Raw genomic sequence first — 18,371 nt, 5'->3', positions numbered from 1 at the left:
TCTCAATAGCTCCCCACCCCCTCTCTGGGACACTGCAGCTGTGGCCACTGTTTGTCGGGCTCCGACCACTTAATATGCAGCTCCAGGGACGTCAAACCTTTAGGCACAGACAGGGGCCGGGCATCTGTCTCCCCAAGACGTGGGCACAAGCAGCAGGAGGGCCTGGCAGGAGAGGGCAGCCTGAGGACTCCAGCAGGGTGGTCCAAAGGCAAGAGGCCTTCCGGCATCCCCGGGCATGGCCCGTCCCCTTGTCCTGCCTGCCCTCTGTTTGGACGGAGAGAGACTCATTATCCAGTTAGAGGCCAGGCAGTGAGAAGGGGAAGCTAATTATGCCAGCGCTGGCTAATTAATGCTGTCTTTCCTATTAACATTCTCTAGAATGCTCCACTTCAATTAGACTGTCTGTCCGGGAAGAGAGGGGGCTCCCCTCAGCCCAAAGAGAGTGAAGGAGAGAGCGCAAGGAGAAGGAGGAAAACAGAGACTGAGAGACAGGACTTGGGAGAGATGCGAGACAGAGAAAGATGAAAACTGGAGAGGGACAGGAGAGTGGAGTTAGGGGACAGAAGAGGAGGGAGGGGGTGCCGAGGGTGGGTAGGAGAGGAAGACCTGAAAGGGAGAGAGGCCTGGAAGGGGTGGGAACTGCTTCTGTAATATTCGAGATTCCTACGGATGCAAACACTTAACTTCCCATTTCTTAGGCCCTAACACAAGCCTGCCGAGGGGACGCTACCTGCACTGAGGCCCAATTTGCTTTAGCAAAAACTTGTGCGAGTGAACCAGAGGCAGCTCAGACTCACCCCATCTCCAAAGGGCAAACCCAGGTCTGCATGTGGAGGTGGGGGATTGGGGGAACCTCCACCCCATTCCCAGCCGCTGAAGGAGGAAGCTGATGGTAATACGGTGGAAAGGGACAGGGGCCAATTTTGCATTTTTTTTCTGGGGACTAAGTTCATCCACTGGCCGCCAGCCTCAGCCTGCCTTGCCCAGGGCACAGTTTACAATGTGTTGGTGTGTGAGTGCGTCTAAGACCAGGATTCCGAGTCTTGTCAGCACTCCCTGGGTGATCCCTCTATCCCATTGCTACTCCATCAGGAATGCTACTCCCTTCCCCAGATGTCCAAGTTTAAAACATCTTTCAAGGCCTTGCTCAAGTGTCACCTCTGCCAAGAAGCCTTCCCAGATCTGAACACCCCGCACCCCCCACCCCCAAGCTACTTGTCTAAGCTTCTCACCACACTTTGCGGGACAGGGAGGGAGAGGCAGTGTAGCAGATTGTTAAGGGCCATGGTTTTGGAGGCAGACAGATTTGGGTGCAAATCCCAGCTGTATGACTTAGGGCAGACAGTGTAGCATTTCTGAGCCTCAGTTTTTCCATCTGCAAAACGGGGCTAACAGTACTCACCATCGAGGTTGCTAGATGATATACAGAGCAGGCTGATCACAGTGCCTGGTAGGTATAAGTGCTTAGGAAATGACAGCTACTATTCTTTAACACTCTGCTTCTCCCCAAAGGCTGTGAACTCCTAAAACACCCACGGGGCCCATTGTATTTGCCAAAGATGGCCACAGTATCTCCCACCTCACATGTTCTTCTCATGTTGTGACTTTAAGACTTCTCCCATCAAGAAGTAATGTCTGCATTCCTTGCCTTGAATCTGGGTGGGCTGTGGCCACAGCAGAGTGATGCTCTGTGACTTCTGAGGCTAGCTAAAAAGGGAGATGCCGCTTCCACCTGGCTGTCTCGGGACACTCATCCTTGAACCCCGCCACCATGCTGTGAGGAAGCCCAAATTAGCCCCTGCAGAGAGACCACATGTGGGAGCTCCTGCTGACAACCTGGCTGCCAGCCAGCATCAACCACCAGGCATATGAATGAATGCCTCCTGTGATTCTGGGCCCCCTGCCATCAAGTTTCCCCCAGCCTTCTAGTCTTCCCAGCTGAGGACCAGGTACCGTGGAGTCGAGCTAAGCCACCCTCTCCTGTGCCTGCCCTATCCTAACCCACAGAATCCACGAACATAATATATCAGCTGTCACACATCACTAAGTGTTGGGATAGTTTGCTCCATAGCAACAGTAACTGGACAGTTGCAGTGCAGCCCTGTCGCATATGTATGACTCTGTGCCCTGCAGGCTGTACTTGCTAGATTTAAGTGACCCATTCTGCCTCCCAGCGAGAGCCCCACAGCTCGGTGGACATGAGCTCCAAGGGAGCAGGGACTTGGCTGTCATGTTCCCTGCTGTGTTCCTGTGGCCTAAAATACTCTGGGGAGGGACGTTAGTGCCTAGCAGATATTTGTTAAATGAAGGAAGGAAAGGGAATCTCTGAAGAGGCTGGGTTTGATATTAGGTAGAACTTTCCCCTGGACAGAGGACAGTCAGACACCAAACAGTATAAGCATAGGGCAGAGAGTATGGTTTCTCCTGCCTGGGGTGGGAAGGATCTTGGAGAGGATGAGATGGAAGAGGAGGAAGTGGACCTGATGAGCTGTCTAGCACGCCCCTCCCCGCCTCCACCACCATGCCCGCCTTCTCAGTCTACCCCTGAAAAGGAAAGTTGCCAGGTGGGAAATGACACATGGCTCCAGACCCAGCTCAGCTTCCAGCTGTCTGTGTGGCCCTGGGCGTGTCCCATCCCTTCCTGGTACCCTGTCTCTGCCATCTGGCAGTGGGATGGTGAAAGCCCAGGTCCCTCCAGCTTTGACACCTCCAGACTCTCTGAGAAGCCCTAGTCTGCAGGCCAAGGGGAGGGTGGGTGCAATCTGAGAGATTCCACCAAACCAAGGGATGCCCGGCTGGCAGCTGGGGTCTGACACCAATGCCTCAGCTGGCAACCCCATCCTCAGCAGCCCCTCCCAGGATGGGCAGCAAATTGCAAATGTGTTTGCCTTTCTCAAATTATGGGAATTGATTAGCTTAGTGAAGAGCTCCAGCTGCACCATGCTGGAGCTCTGCACTAAGCTGATGGTGCCTTCAATACCTCTCATTGACTCAGACAAAGAGCCCAAAATAGGGCTGTGATCACGGGGGACTGTCACCCTGGCCTCGTGATCTCCCCTTAGGGTGCCCCTGCTCAGTGACCGACAGGTTTGCTCTCTCCCTCCATCTCCATCTGTCTCTGACACACACACACACACACACTCAGAGACAGTCAAAACTCTGGGCCTCCCGGGGGCCCATGAACCAAGGTGGACACACATCCTTGGAACATGGTTTCCCTCCTCTTGAGAAAAGCAAATGAGACAGCAGCCTACAAGAGAAGAGCAGACCCTGAGGAGCCTCAGAAGAAAGAACCTGGCCCAATTTCAAGGGCCAGGCTTGGGGCAACCCAAGGCCACATTTGCAGCATTATCCCAATTTTATAACAGAAAAAAAAATCTACATATATATGCATTAAAAAATCCCATTAATAGGGCTTCCCTGGTGGCGCAGTGGTTGAGAGTCCGCCTGCCGACGCAGTGGACACTGGTTCGTGCCCCAGTCCAGGAGGATCCCACATGCCGCGGAGGACTTCCCGACTTGTGGACTTCCCCATCCACAAGCCAGATGGACTTCCCCATCCACTACGCCTCCGCTTTGGCGGGAGGCGGTATTGTCTCAGACACCCTCAGCCCCTCACGGGGCTCTGCGCCTCTCCAGAAGGCCTCCAAGGGATGTGGCCCCATGCCTGAGCTGCCTGTATCCCTGTTTACAACTTCCCTCCTTCTGACGAAGGGTAACAGAACCCTTCCTTCTTCATTTCCCCATCCCAGCCAGACTATTAAAATGTAATAAAAGAATCGCATTAGCCTTGCAGATTCGGCTTAAAGCACGTATATGTATATATAATTTAATGGTAATTAGGAGCTAATCAGCGTTTTCTTCCCGTCTAGGGGTATTTTGCCTCCCTGGTTCAGCTCTGGTTCTTGGAAACATCTTGGGGTCTTTGATTTTCCTACTCTTGGGCTGAGAGATTTGGGCAGAAATTCAAAATGAGATATTTTGAGTCAAACAGCTCCATTTCCTCCTGATGTGCTACAGTGGGGACATTGTGCCCTTCTCCACTCTCTGGTTATGGATCTAGCCCTCTGGTGAATTTAGCTCATCAGAGGTGCAGAAGAGAGGAAAGGAAAGACGAGGGCTTCGTCCCTACTAGGCGTCACTGTCCTAAATCCTAATACCCCATCTTCTAAGAGTCTGCCAGCCTCCGTATGCCCCAGCTATGTGCCTGCTATCCAGAATTCCAAATTCTTCTTGGATACCTGAGTACTCCATCTCAGGCCAGGAGGATGCAGATACATTGGAGACATGGTGATAAAACTGGGTCAAGGGGCTTCCCTGGTGGCGCAGTGGTTGAGAGTCCGCCTGCTGATGCAGGGGACACAGGGGACACAGGTTCGTGCCCCGGTCCAGGAAGATGCCACATGCCGCGGAGCGGCTGAGCCCGTGAGCCATGGCCTCTGGGCCTGCACGTCCGGAGCTTGTGCTCCACAACGGGAGAGGCCACAATAGTGAGAGGCCCACGTACCGCAAAAAACAAAACAAAACAAAACTGGGTCAAAATCACACAGATGGGATGAAGCCGGAAACCCAACTAGCTCAATGCAGAAACTGACACCCAGGAAGAGAATCATAACATAATAATTAGCTGTGCACCCACCATGTGCAAGCACCTTCCCTCATATATCAGCCCTGCAAGGGAGGCTTTATAAGCATCCCCATCTTACAGAGTAATAAACAATCAGAGAGGTTAAGGGACTCTCTTGTGGTCACACAGCTAATAAGGCATGGAACTAGCGTTTGAACCTCAGGTCTACGAAGCCCGAAGCCTATGTTCTTTTCACCATTCCAAGCAGCCTTTGAGTTCCTTGAGAGTTGAGATGTAAATACTCACTGAGGAAACCCACTGCCCTTTAGCAAGCCTGTAGCATCCCCGTAAGACCTGAAAGCACGCAGGTCTCAGCAATTCTGCTTTTAGCAGGTGACAGGAAGCTCAGGGCGTGATGCAAAGGAAGTCTCCACCAGCCTTGGACGCTTGGCCTTCCCTTCAAGGAAAGCATGGACGTGACGGTTAATAGTGTGTGTCAGCTTGACTGGCCCATGGGATGCCAGACATTTGCCCAAACATGATTCTGGATGTGCAGACTGAGCAAAGCAGACGGCCTCCCCTAGTGTGGGTGGGCCTCATCCAATCAGTTGAAGACCTGAATGGAACAAAAAGGCTGAGTAAGAGGGAACGCTTTCTGCTGACTGCCTGAGCTGGAACATTGGTCTTTTCCAATCTTCAGACTCAGACTGAAACATTGGCTCTTCCTGGGTCTCGAGTCTGCTGGCTTTCAGACAGGAACTTACATAATCAGCTCTCCTGAATCTCAGGCCCTTGGACACAGACTGAAGCTACACCATTAGCTCTCCTGGGCCCCAGCTTGCCAGCTGCAGATGTCGGGGTGCCTCAACTCTTCTCAATCTCTCTCTCTCTCTCTCTCTCTCTCTCTTCTCTACCTAATCAACATCCTATTGGTTCTGTTTCTCTGGAGGACCCCCACTAATATAATTTCCCCAGAGGGAAAGTGGGGGTGAAGCAGGGAGTCCCATCCCAGCAGCTGGATCCTAGGATCCTCCTGGACTCTTCTCTCAAGAAGCCCCAAGTCCTATCCAGAATCTCAGATGAAAATGGCAACAGAGACAGGGAATGCCCTTCAAATCCACAGAGGAAGGAGTGTGGCTGGGTGGCTTTCTGAGCCTTTTCCCCAACAAGAAGACCCTAAATCTATCACCCCCATCCTCCCTGCCCCAGCCCTGAAGAAATCTGGCTTCACAGCCGCAGCTGAAGCAAACACCTGCACCTACTCCCCATTAGACCTCCTGCCCCCTAAGAAATACCATTCTGTCGGCTAAATCTGCCAACAGAAGGCAGGAAGAGGGATGTACACGACCACTTCTCCCCCCAGAGAAAGTCTGGGCTTATTTATTGGGAGCCCAGGTCGGGTGGGAGAGGGAAGGGATCTGGGAGAGGGGCTCTGTGGTGAGCCCGTCCAGGCGCCTCATTTCTCAGAGAAGGGCAGGCTGCGGAGACGGATCACAGGAAGGACGGTTGGCCTCCCCAGGTTGACAGCCGGCCAGGAAACTGTGGGCACTGACTCGGAAGCCCAACAGCTCGATATATATCAGGCAAACCAGCTTTGATCTCATCAATATATCACCCGGGGAACCATCCCAGCCAGCACCAGAGGAACCCAACATTAATGGTCACAACGGCCTAAGCGTCCCCCTTTCTGTGTGTTCTCTCTCTGGTGGGCTCAGTGGAACAGAACTGGTCCCCAAACACTAAGAGGGATGTCAGGTATTAAGAGCACCAGGGCCTGATTTTGGGGGGAAGGGGAGAGACAGCCCTGGGTTCAAACCCTGGCTCTGCCACTAACTGGGTACCTTGGGCAAGTCTCAGTTTCCTGATCTGAAAAATGGGGTGGTGACACCCTGCTAGCTGAGTCACAGCAGCTAGTATGGTCATGATGAGCTTCAAAGATGGGAAGAGCCCCAAACCTGGCCCCTGCTCGTGGCCAGGTCTACCAGTCGGCTGGAGCTGACTTTTCTATTCTCTGCTACATCGGCCCTCACACTTTAATACGGATCAGTCACCAGGTGCACTTGTTAAAAGGCAAACTCCTGGGCCAGACACTAGATCCCATCAATCAGATGCTCAGGGGATGGGGCCCAGGAATCTATTTACACCACCTCCCCAGGTGATTCCTTTGCAGGTACTCCAGGACTATTCTGTGAAAGACCCTGCTGCCCTGGCCACCCTCGCCTATTCCCAGTGGCTTCCTCCAGCAGGTGACCTTGCCTTTGGCCTTCCCCTTGCTGGGGCTCACACTAGCCTCTCCTCAGGCTTGTCCTACCCCCGGCTCTAGGGATGGACTCAGGCTCCTGGATTTCTGGCCAGGGCTCACTCCTCCAAGCACCCCTTCCTTCAGCCATGGGGAGGGGAGAAATGATGCCATTTGGGCCAGGAATAGTACTTTATGTCCAGAGAAAGGACACACACAGGCCATCCAGCTCTGCCACCCAGCTCTTTCTGGTGGGACAGGCAGCGAAAGAAAATAGAAGGCCCTACGGAAGGGGCTTCCCATCCACCGAGCACTGCTGTGTGCCGTCACTGGTGCTTTACTTGTTTACGCCTTGTCTGATCCAGCCTCAGCTCTACAAGGCAGCAGGAGTGGGGCTGGGATCTGAGCCTCTGCAGGCCTGAATCAGAGCCCATCCTTTTAGCCACTGTGCTCCACTGCCCAAGGGAATTCCACTCACTGACCCACTCTTGTCCCCTCCCTCCCCACCTTGTTCCGCCTGCACAACTCAGGCCTCACAGCCCAGACCCATCAGCCCTGCCCGCCAAGCAGTCTTGCATTTCTGAGAAAAAGTCAATAAAAGCTTAAAAGGGGACTTCCCTGGTGGCGCAGTGGTTAAGAATCCGCCTGCCAATGCAGGGGACACGGGTTCAAGCCCTGGTCCGGGAAGATCCCACGTGCCGCGGAGCAACTAAGCCTGTGCACCACAACTACTGAGCCTGCACTCTAGAGCACAAGCCACAACTACTGAGCCCACGTGCCGCACCTGCTGAAGCCCGTGTGCCTAGAGCCCGTGCTCCGCAACAAGAGAAGCCACTGCAATGAGAAGCCCACGCACCACAACGAAGAGTAGCCTCCGCTCACCGCAACTAGAGAAAGCCCGTGCGCAGCAATGAAGACCCAACACAGCCAAAAGTAAATAAATTAATATTAAAAAAAAAAGCTTAATAAACCCAGCGATACTTACAGAGCCTGTGAAATTCAGCCAGGGCCCCAGACACTCCTCGCCCAAAGGATCAGAAGGTTCCTGAAAATCCTCACTGCATACCTTGGTCAACCTGTCCAGGCCACCCCTTCCCACCACCTCTCCCCCACCCCCAGTCCCAAGTCCTGGCTGCTGCCTGGAATTCGTGGGAGCAGGAGGGCCCACGGGGCCCAGCAGCCGGTCAGCTCCCCAGCCCCCAGACCGCTGGATTAATAAAAAATAAAAAGATCCCCACAAAATACAACCAAAGACAATGGCCATAAAAGCCAAATGGGATTCCTTCCTGGCTGACGAGCTCAGAGCCCTTCTCTCTCTCTGAGACCCAAAACAACTCCCCTTGCATCTCCTCTCCGGCCCCAGCCGGCTCCTCCTGCGAGCTCAAGACCAGGGGCGAGACAGGAGGCGTCAGTGGGGGAGGGTCCTGGGGCAGCAGCAGTGGCCCTGGAGGCTGGGAGTAGGGACCTGCCCTGCCACCAGCCTGCTGTGTTACCTAGAACAAGTCACTTAACATCTCTGGGTGAGTGGTTCCCCATCTGTCAGACCGTGGGTTGGGAGAGATGCTCTGTAAACTCTCCACCTCTGATTGTTAGCTGCTGCCCAAGAAGGGGAGGCAGAGGAAGGGGAGGGGTTCCCCTTCATCCCTATTCAGAAGCTAACATATAACTGGATGGGGGTGGGGACACCTAGGCTGGATCCTGATGTATCATCAAGCCAAGAAGCAGGAACAGCCGAATAAAGTGTGCTGGCTGGGTGCCATCGGCTTCGCTGGGACACAGCAGGTGGTAACCTGCCAGTCCTTAGCTCTGAGGAAAGCTTCGGAGACCACTACCCCTCCTCTCCCCCCACGCACCCAGACCACATCTGTGGGTCTGGGGACGTTCCAAGACTCTTCTTGGCCCCATACCACAAAAGCGAAGCTCGAGGGCTAATTGGAAGCTGAAAGATAGAAAGCAGACACGCAAAGTGCTCAGACACACCGAAGGGCCACCACGACTGGTTTGGGATGGAGCTGTAGAAAAGGGCTGTATCCCCACCCTCACTGCCCAGAAAGAAAGTGAGAAGGCTTAGGACAGATCTCCCCTTCTGAGAACCTGGGGCTCCCCCAGCCCCTGCTGCCTGGGCTCGTAGAAGGCCAAGGGGGCCAGCCCCAGATGGAAGCAGCTCAGCAAGGAGACGTTGGCGACTGCTGGGGCTCTCGTGTCCCTAAGCCATAGCCTTGATCCTATGCTTGATCCTCTCATCCTGAGGGATTGAATGATGCTTCATCTCTGTAGCAACTTACAGCTTGGAGGTGATTTTCATATAGGTTTTCTAGTCTTAGGAATTATTTCCAATTTGCAAGCAAGAAAACTGAGGCTAAAAGAAGTAAAGGGATTTATTGGAACCTGACTTCTGATGAGCTCAGTACTCGTCTCATTATACTAGATTTTATTTGAGTCTCACGTGTTGGAAAACTCTCACTAGAGTCTGCCTTCCCATCCCCACTGGTGTGTGCACGTGTTGCCCCCCATCCCCCCGCCCAGCCTCTGCCCCCAGGAGTCATTCTGGCCACAGGAACAACCCTGGCTCCTGGGAAGGGAGGAGAGAAAAAGCACCAGGGGGTGACATCCAACTTCATCATCTTGGTTGGCCGGGTGGAAACGCACCTTCCGTGCCTGCACGGGGAAGTGCTTCCTGGCTACCCTGCTGATTGGCAGTGCAGGTGCGTATAGTTGGGAGGGAGGGGTCAGTCCAGGAGTTGCACTCAGAGCCCTACCACAGCCGGGGCCAGCAGAGAGGCCCCTGGCAGGGTGGGGAGTCTGACCCTGGCCCTCAGCCCACCCTCCATGGTGGCGTAGCTGCCTACAGAGACAGAAACAGAGGGCTGGAGCTCAGCTGCCGGAGCAGAGGGTCCAAGATGAAGATCAGACCCCAAGTAGCACCCCTCCCCAACTCTGCTTCCTTTCCCATGAAATGCTTGGGAGATTCAAGGCCCCAGGAACTCAGAACTGTTGCTCCTGGCCCTGCTTCAGAGGCCAGGAAAGACCCAATGAAGCCACCTGGGCTCCAGAATGTCGGGCCCCTCTGTCCCACCCCCACCCTGCTCTGTGATGCAGTGTTCTCCAAGGCCTCATAGGAGCTTCCCTCAAATCCTCCCACGATGATAGGGCTCAGTCTCCTATTTGCTCATGACCTTGGGCTAGTCTTTCTTCCTTCCCGGGCCTCAGTTTGCCCTTCCGTAAAATGGGAGGGCTGGACTCAATGAGATCTCACGTATTTCCTAGCTCTGTCCTTCAGTCCTCAAAAAGCCAGGACACAGAAGTGTGATAACAGAGAAGACGGGGTGGCTTAGGGCTAGGGAAGCAGCTGGGAAGGTGAAGAGGGTTGCAGATTTTTCAGGGTGTTGGGGCTGCAGCCTCCATCAGCTTTGCAGTCTCCTGGGTTCCAATCCCTGCCACGGCCAGGAGCCAGAGGAGCCCGGTGACCAGAGGGCCCTGCACAACGGGGTGGGGATGGGACATGCAGTGAGAGGGCAAGGTTCAAGGATTCAGACTCTGTCTCCCTGACTCTGAGCTGAAGGGTGTTCCGGCGGACAAGAACAGAATCCTTTCCCTTGTCAGTACTTGGTGTCAGTGGTGGCCAAAGCCAGGTCCTGGCTGTCAAAGTCTCTCGGTCCCATTCACCAATTCTGCGTTTATGCATTCATTCACTCATTCATTCATCGTCTTCATTCATTCACTTGTTGGTGCTTGCTATATAAAATAAGGACTTTCTGTTAAATCATCATTGTCTTAACTTTGTGGTGTCTTGAGCTCCTTTCCTCTGTAAGGCTCCATGAACCTTCACATCCCAGATCTATTCTCATGAGCATTAATGCCCAAGAGTGCCTCTTGGCTGACTCGTCCCTGTTTATCACGAATTTCTGGCTCTGTTACTCTGGGATCATCCACTCAAAGCCTCTGGAAGACCAGGTCACCAAGTCAGGAACCCTTGCAGGGAACATGCAGCAGCTACTAAACTACAAGGCTCTTCGCCAGCCAGCCTCTTCCCAGCTTCTCCGGTTGGAGAAGGGAAGGGGGTTACTTTTCTTCTGGCTGCTGAGAGATCAAAGCCTGATTTCTCTCTAGCTTAGCTGAATGTCTCCCAGGCCTGGGTTGCAGAGAGGAACCAAACCCAGCATCCTGCCTTTGTGAAGTCACAAGATGATATTATAAAACCAGCAAATAATATTTCAAACAGAAAGTTCTCACATACGATCGTGTCCAGAGGTATGCAAGTCCCAGCTGTGTCTACATGGGATGAAAAGGGGAAACTTCTGGATGAAGCCAGAAGAGCCCTGCCAGATGTTGCCCACATCTGGATATCCAAAAAGTGATCTGTTCGGTGGCTTGGTAGTCAAGGAGCCAATGGTCAATCCACGTCACCCTGTCAACCAGGATGCAGACCGAGCCCATAAGTACAAATTACCCAGATTACTGAAGGATCCAAAGGGTCGTTTGATTTCAATCATACTCATCTGTAAGGACCCAAATCAAGTTGATATAAAGGCCAAAGCACGAGCCACAGTCATCACACAGTGGTCATGACCGTGCACTGAGGCCAGCTTGCCTGGGTTTGGGTCCTGTCTCCGCGGCTTACTGGCAAGCTGTTCAGTCTGTTTCACATTTCTCATCCTTAAAATGGAACAATAATGGTAACTCTCTCACAGAGCAGGTATGAAGATGCAATAAGATAATACCTATAAAGCCCTAAGCCCAGTGCCTAGCAGGTAGTAAACAGTCAAAATACGTTGGCCACTATGATAATCATCGTTATCATTGGGGTGATCACCCGGCAGACCCTCTCGACTAAGAACACGAGAAATCCTCCAGGACAGTGCAAAGGCCAATACAGTGGGAAGGGGGCGGGGTGAAACACATACTCCTCCCCAAACACCCCAGGAACTCCAGTTTGCCACAGCTGTTCCAACTCCGACCCCATTTAAGCTGCCTTCCTCCGAGACAAGAACACCACATTCTCCTTCATGACAGGAGTGGCTTCCAGCGGGCAGTCACGTCTCCTCTACTAACAAGGTTTGGCAAAGGACGCACCGTCCAGGTGCTAGTATGTGTGTTGGATGCCTCAAGCAGATGGCTGGGTGGAAATGAGCCTTCCCTACCGTACCCCTTCTCCCACCAAGACATCAAGCTGGGGAGGGCACCCGAGGGTACTGCAGGCACCACCCACAGGAAATTCCCTTCTCACTGTGAAATGACCACTGGCCTGGATCATGTTCTCCTGCCCCAGAGGGCGCCTGGGTCCCTCTTCTACTTCTGGTGGGGGACCTGGGTGAGCTATTACTTACCATCCATCACCTCTGGTCCAGGTAGGCGGTGCTGGGGCAGGGATGGGAGACTCTGGGGAGCTCTACAAGGACGGAGACTGAGGCTTTCCCACTTCTGCATGTCTGGCGCACAGTGGGGCTGCTTAGGCAGACACTCGTGGGATGGGGGATTAAGGAGAAGGCTTTTTCTGGTAGAGGAGATTTAAGCCTCTGGACACTGTATCCCAGGACCGCATTCCCTAGTTGCAGGGAGTGCTCCCTATAAGAGACCCGGATGGTACCTGCTGGTATCGAAACCCAAGCCAGTCCTTCCCACTGTCACCACTACTTCCTCGTTCCCAGTGGTCAAGTTCAAATCTTCCACCCAACGGCCCTTTCCAAACTGCCCAGATTCCCAGTCTAGTTCCCTCAGAGGGAGGAGCAAAGAGAAAGCAGGATGCCAGGACTAAGGGCATCTCTGGGAGTCCCACATGCCTAGCGGGTTCTTTCCCTTGAGTTCAGGGAGAAACATACCCAGACCCTACGCTTCGCTAACGTCCCCCAGGGGCTGGTCCCAGGACCCTGCGCTGGGCTTCTTCCTTCCAGGTTTTGGCAGAGGGTCAGCCTCTGCTGGCACCGATGCCAGCAAGTGTGACGAGGCCTAAAGGTGGGATATAAATAGGCTGCTGCTGCCCATGAGCTCCTCCGTCCCCTTGGCTTTGGTTCCAAACCTTCTCCCTCCTCACCCCCAGAGTAAACCTGCTAGCAGGGGCTCTGCGGGGCTCCACATGCCTCTTTCCTAGCTGTGTGGCCTTGGGCAAGTGAGTCGACCTCTCGAGCCCGGGTCCTTCAATTGCAAAGTGGAATAAGTACACACTCACCTTGCAGGGTCGTTGTGGGGATTACATCAATTAGCCCACGTCAAGCTTCTAGCACTGTGCCTGGAACATGGCAAATGTTCTGTATCTGTTAGTGCTGTTGTTCACAGTGACAAACGGGGGGGACCTGGGCAGGTCAGCAGGGTCAGTCTTGATATCAGAGGGGATGCGGAAGAGAGGGCTTGGCAGTGAAAACCAGCTGCATCTCACCTCTGTGCTTGGAAGGGAAGTGTTAGGTTTACTGCCTGCACCCGTTCAATCCCCTTCACTGGGGCCATGTGGACACTTCCCACATACTCAAGGAGGCCAGCCTGGCCACATGGCACGCCAGCCTGGGATTCTGAGATTCAGGCTCTGCCACCAACATGCTGTGTGATGCTGGGCAACTCACTTGCCCTCTCTGAAGTAACTTCCCCATCTGCGGAGGCCTCTCGCAGCCCTAACCTCTTATGGAGTTAAATTGTTTTTCGTAGTCCAGGCATCACAGCGGGACTCCCGTCTGAGCCCAACCCCCAGGCAGACAGGTCTGGGCTCTCATGGTTGGGGACACAGCCCAAGATGCAGAGGTAAGACACCCAGTTCCCGCCCCAGCCTGGAAGCCTGGAGTATTGATCCTGGGATGGAAAAGTCTGCCCTTTCCCCTTGGCCCAGCCGGCAGATGAATTTACATTCTTTTGAAAACCATCACATAAGTGGGTTTCTTGAAAAAAAAAAAAAGTATTGAATAAATGAATGAATGAATGGCAGAAACAATGCAGAGTACTGGGCAAAATAGGGGCTCTTGCTTCATTCAGATGAAAATCTGACCCCAACTTGGCCCCTTCTAGCTGTGTGGCCTTGGGCAGACCTCTTGACTTCTCCGACCTTGGTTTCCCCTCATGTTAAATCCACATGCCATGAGATGGCTGCGAGGTTAAGTGACCCCTTCCATTTACACGTGTAAATGCTTGGTGCCTGGCACATAGTAGGTGCTCAACAAATGACAGCTGTTACTATCAGGATTGTAATTACAAGCCTGCTGCCCCCATTGTAAGGCAGAGGAACCAAGGCCATCAGCCTTGCTTGGTGCCCATTTCCAAAGAGCTCTGACTGCCAGAGACACATGATCTCAGTCCTCCCACCTGTGTACCTTCCAGCTGGCGAGGAACAGAGCGCCGTCTGGTCTCCCAGGGCCAGGCAGGGAGTGAGCTCGTGGGGGAGGCTCTGCCACTTTCCCTGGACCAGTCCTGGCAGCATACTTGCTTCCGGCCTTAGTCGAACAGCTGGAGCGTGAGCAACGCTGTCTTGCCCGTGAAATGCAACTTTTGGAAAACATGCATATTTGTGAGTTGGTGCGTGTTTCTATTTCGGGCCAACCCTGCCCTCTTTACTTATTTTCCCTGGGCTTTGCATCTGGAACCCAGCTTGCTAGGGTGTTCTGACAGACTTTGACGCTGCTCCAGGCTTCTCTGGCTGGAGACGTGCTCAGGTGTGGGAAGGGTGGGCAAGAGAAGGAAGATTTCAGATGACAAGCCCTCTTCCTTGGCTAAGAGTGACAGATGATCAGACACCCCTGCCTCACTGTCCAAGCTCTCGGTTTCTCCAACTATAGGTGGGGGAAGAATATAAGAGGTTCGGGTGGGGAGCAATTTCAACGAGGGGGAAGGGAACCAAAGAGGTAAATCACTGAGTTTCAAGCATCATAATGGTCACATCATGATCAATACCAATAACGTCATTATCAACCACTGCTGCCGCCACCACCACCCTTCGGGGGGCACCTGTTTTTTTCTTTTTTTTTGTGGTACGCGGGCCTCTCACTGTCGTGGCCTCTCCCATTGCGGAGCACAGGCTCCGGACGCGCAGGCTCAGCGGCCATGGCTCACGCACCCAGCCGCTCCGGGCACATGGGATCCTCCCGGACTGGGGCACGAACCCGCGTCCCCTGCATCGGCAGGCGGACTCTCAACCACTGCGCCACCAGGGAAGCCCCAAAATATATGTATTTTTGTATACATATAAATAGTATATGACCCAGGGAAGCCCTGGGGCACCTATTGTTATGACTGAGAGCGGGCTGGCTGATTACCCTCAGGGAAAGCACCTCATCTTTCAGCATCTCGCTTCGCTCATCGGTAGATAGAGGTGATTTTCGCAGTACCCAGCTCGTGGGGTTGTGAGAAGTGGTTGCTTAGCCAAACGGTAGCGATGAGCGTCTTCCCACCCGGCTGCAGATCCTGGCCAGTTGCCCGTGGACAGCCTACTCGGTAGAGTCTTCGGGACTTGGAGTTGACTGCCAAGCCTCTACCCGCCAGGCATGGTCTCTAAGGCTGCTCTCAGCTAGCCCTTCTCTGTGGTCATTTGCAACCAGCCCAGAGTCTGCCTTAACGGGGGGAAGGGACTCAGACAATTCCATCCGCCTTTGAATGACCAGGTGAGTGGAAGGGGAAATGAGGAGACAAGGGAAACATGTCTAAACTATCAGAGAAAAGGGCTTAAACCATAATTCGAAGATTCCGAGGGTCAGGGGATCCAGGTTTTAGTCTTGACCCTTCCACTCACTCATTCATTCACCAAGCTGCCACCAGCACAACCAGTGGTTCATGCAGAGGATATGCTGACAGCAGCATCAATGCCCCAGTGGAGGTGGTGCTTCAGTGGTGTGACCTCAAGAAAATTACTCGACATCTCTGGTCCTATAAAGGAAATCATCTGAACATCCATTGCTCAGGGGACAGGATGCCTTCACCGGTGGTGGGTGCTCTGAGGAAGGGGAAAGGTACCATAAACTCTGGGGTTAGAATCACAATTTTCAATCCCACCCACACTCAGGAGAAAGGAGACTCGGGAGACTCGGGAGAAAGCCAGTGTCCCACATTATTAGAGCCAAACTGGGACCCTTGAAGGTCACCTCCACCAGCCCTGTCCTTGTACAGATGGGGAAGCCTAAGGCTCAGAGAAGGGAATTTGCCCATGGACACACTGGGAGCCTGTGGCCACGCTGAATCTAGGATCTGCCTCGCCGCTCCCCACTTCCACTCCAGCGTTCCTTCCACTACATCACTCTGTGACTCTTCCTCTCTCAGCTCAGTTTCCCCGATTCCAGAACTGAGGAATCCTGGCCCCTTGGAGAGACTGTGAGGGATCTGGAGCAAAGACCGACTGGATCAGACCCCGGCTGCAGGAAAGTTGGGGAGAGAGTGAAGGCAGCTGGGAAAGAGGAATTGGGAAAGACAAAAGGTGTGTGTGTGTGTGTGTGTGTGTGTGTGTGTGTGTCTGTGTGTGTGTGTGTGTGTAAGATAAACATGGGGGAGGGAACCAAGCAGGGAAACAAAGAGACAGAAAGTGCGAGCAAAGAATATGCAGAGAGACGGATGTGGACCTTGGCTGCAGGAGCTTTGTCTGAAGTAAGAAAGGGGAGCAGGCATGAGGGTGGTGAGCTGAGAAAAATGGACTCTGAGCCCAATACCAAGATTCTGTAAGGCTGGGGTTCTGTTTGCCGCTTCCACTGGGCCAGGCTACTCCTTCCATTTGGCACATACCCAGGTTCCTGACCAAGTCTGCACTGGGGTGGGGGGAGGGTTTTCTTTGTGACCCGCTGCTTGGCTCAAAGGGTGTGTGTGCATGGGGGAGGGGAGGGCTGAGGCTGAGGGAGGGAGCCTGAGCAGCTCTGTGAGTCACTGGGCATCTCTGTGACCACCCGGAGGGGAGCTCTGAAGTCTGAGGCTCAGTCAGGTGTCCAGAGACAGCAAGACCTGAGGGAAGGTATTGCTTGGCTTGCTGGTGCTTGTGGGAAGATCTGTGTTTGTTCACGTGCGTGTGGATCGTCCCTCCATGTGCCGATTGTGTGGAGTGTGGGTGGATGTATATCACGTGAGTGGACTATGAGTCTGTGGGGATTGTTTGCGGGTCTGTGGTTTGCGGGTAGACCCGTGTCAGTGTGTGCATGGACTGTGGGTCTGTGTGCTCTTGGGTCCGTGGGCACGTGCGCGGGGGTTGTGAGTCTCCAAGGCCGCCTCCAGGTGCTGTCCGCGGAACTGACCCGGGGCGTGGACGGGCGGGCACCTGCGCCCAGTCTCAAGAGGAACCTGGGGCCAACTGTGGAGCAAAGAGGGGCCGAGGCAAGGACGCCTCCTAGGAGGCGCCTTCCTAGCCCAGCTGCGGGCCCCCCAGGGAGTTTGGAAAAGTTCTCCCAGTGGCGGGGTTGCTCCCAGGAGTCGGCGCCACTCGCGCCGAGAGTCTTCCCCACACCCTCAGCGCCACCACTGCTGGCTGCCCACCCCATCTCCACACTCACTAGCGTTCTCAGCAGGGCCCGGAGACCCTCTCGTGCTCAGCTTCCAGAGCCTACCCGGTCCGCCCCAGAGCTCCCGCGCGCCCGGTTGGACCGGTTGCCAGGTTAATTGGGCCCCAGCACTCCGGGAAGGTCCAGTCGAGAGCATGAGTGCGCTAAGGTAGAAAGTGGATGGAGAGGAGGTCATTATCTTTTCCAGTCCCCTCCCTGAGCTCCAGCTGGGGTGAGAGACTGATCCCGGGCGGCTTCAGACTGATGCTCAACTTTTCCGGAATCAGTCATCCATCCGCAGGGACTAGCAGGGGACTAGAGGTCGAAAGCCTCGCCGTTTGTGGGCATCAAACAGGCTGGTGCAGACCCAGGCTGCTCGGGCCCCGCGGGGAGTTGGTGAGGAGGGAGCTCGGCCGCGGGGGACTATAGCTCTGGGCTCTGCGCCCCACCAGCCGGCTTTCCCGGAGGGTCCGAGGCCCGCATCCCGGGCTGGCTGGACAGCGGGAGAACTTCACATACAGAGCCGCGCAGGCCGAGGTGGGGGCGGCGCGGAGGGCTTGCCCCCCTTCCTCCGAGCAATGCATCCCCCTGCCCCGACCCAGATGGCGCCCAGCGGCCGTCGCACTCACCTCGGCCGGCCAAGCTGAGCTGGCTGAGCCGCGGGCGCGGGAGGGAGGCGCGCCGTAGGGGGCCGAGGGCTGCGGCCACCCTGCCGTGCGGACTTGTCCCCTCGCGGGAGTCGCAGGGAGAAGCTCTTCGGAGCTGCAGGAGGCCGGCGTTGCCCGCTCCGCTCCAGAGCGCACAGACTGCGCGCAGCCAGCTGTGTGTCTCGCTCCCCAGCGCGCACCGGGAGCTCGCTGCGCCGCCGCCGCCTTTTATTCGCCGCCCGCCTTTGTTTGGGCCCGGGCTCCTACCACGGGGCGTGGGGGTGTGCAGGGCAGACTCTGGGGCCACACCGTCCCCCAGACCCTGGCGCCGCCGGCCTCCGCGCCGCCCGGCTTTGAGTCAGTAGCCGGCGAAGGCTGGCGCTCCGCCGCTCGCTGCTGTCTCCAAAGCCCGCCGCCAGGCGCCACGGTGGCCGCCGCACCCCCTGCGAGAGCCGCGCTGTGGTATAGCCGGGCTCTCAAAGCCTGCGGGC

The 18,371-nt window shown here is 54.8% G+C and overlaps 1 protein-coding gene across 2 annotated transcripts in view; it reads right to left on the bottom strand.

The window, feature by feature from the left end:
* Positions 1–18,124, bottom strand: part of DISP3 (dispatched RND transporter family member 3) — a 51,638-nt gene extending 33,514 nt beyond the window's left edge. For both annotated transcript variants that reach the window (XM_067720441.1, XM_067720452.1), the window contains exon 1: positions 17,863–18,124. The gene's annotated coding sequence lies outside the window, so the exon portion shown is untranslated. The remainder of the gene's footprint in view (positions 1–17,862) is intronic.
* Between the last annotated feature and the right edge of the window lie 247 nt (positions 18,125–18,371).

Source organism: Pseudorca crassidens, chromosome 2 (assembly GCF_039906515.1).
Source record: "Pseudorca crassidens isolate mPseCra1 chromosome 2, mPseCra1.hap1, whole genome shotgun sequence".
Classification (NCBI taxonomy): Eukaryota; Metazoa; Chordata; class Mammalia; order Artiodactyla; family Delphinidae; genus Pseudorca; species Pseudorca crassidens.
This window is presented reverse-complemented; position numbering and strand designations above follow the sequence as displayed.